General features: G+C 39.7%; 1 long non-coding RNA gene across 1 annotated transcript; it reads left to right on the top strand.

The window, feature by feature from the left end:
* LOC104774969 lies at window positions 1-459 on the top strand. The gene is made up of 3 exons (XR_765620.1): window positions 1-75; window positions 143-251; window positions 352-459. It is a non-coding gene; the product is annotated as an uncharacterized LOC104774969 (long non-coding RNA).
* Window positions 460-466: the final 7 nt, after the last annotated feature.

Raw genomic sequence — 466 nt, 5'->3', positions numbered from 1 at the left:
TCTCTATCGCGTCTCGTTTTCTCCAATCCTGAACAGTATCTTCGTCAATTCGACGAATCAGCCATTTTAGCTCACGTATGTGCTCAACTCAACTCAATCCTGATTTTGCTTTCGATTATTTTTAACTCTTACGAATTTTTAGAAAATTGCGTTGGAGCATATGAAGAAATTTGAGAACAAGATTGGGATTGAGAAGAGATTTATACATGTTCGTATCGACATTAGTGGATCTCCTCTAGAACGAAGCTCTGGTATGTGTGTGTGTGTGTGTCTCTCTCTCTCTTATTTTGTTCTATTGGGATTTAGAAGAGATTTCTTTGTTTATTTCTGATTCTTGGGCTGTTTCCACAGAGACTTTCCCAAGTATTGGCCGAGTTAGAGTAAAGCACCGTGGGATTCTTCTGATGTTGAAAGGCACTGTGATTCGCTCCGGGGCTGTCAAAATGTATGAAGGAGAAAGGATGTA

The sequence above is a fragment of the Camelina sativa genome, unplaced genomic scaffold (genome assembly GCF_000633955.1).
Source record: "Camelina sativa cultivar DH55 unplaced genomic scaffold, Cs unpScaffold07348, whole genome shotgun sequence".
Classification (NCBI taxonomy): Eukaryota; Viridiplantae; Streptophyta; class Magnoliopsida; order Brassicales; family Brassicaceae; genus Camelina; species Camelina sativa.
The sequence above is the reverse complement of the archived record's forward strand: the minus strand, read 5'-3'. Positions and strand labels throughout refer to the sequence as shown.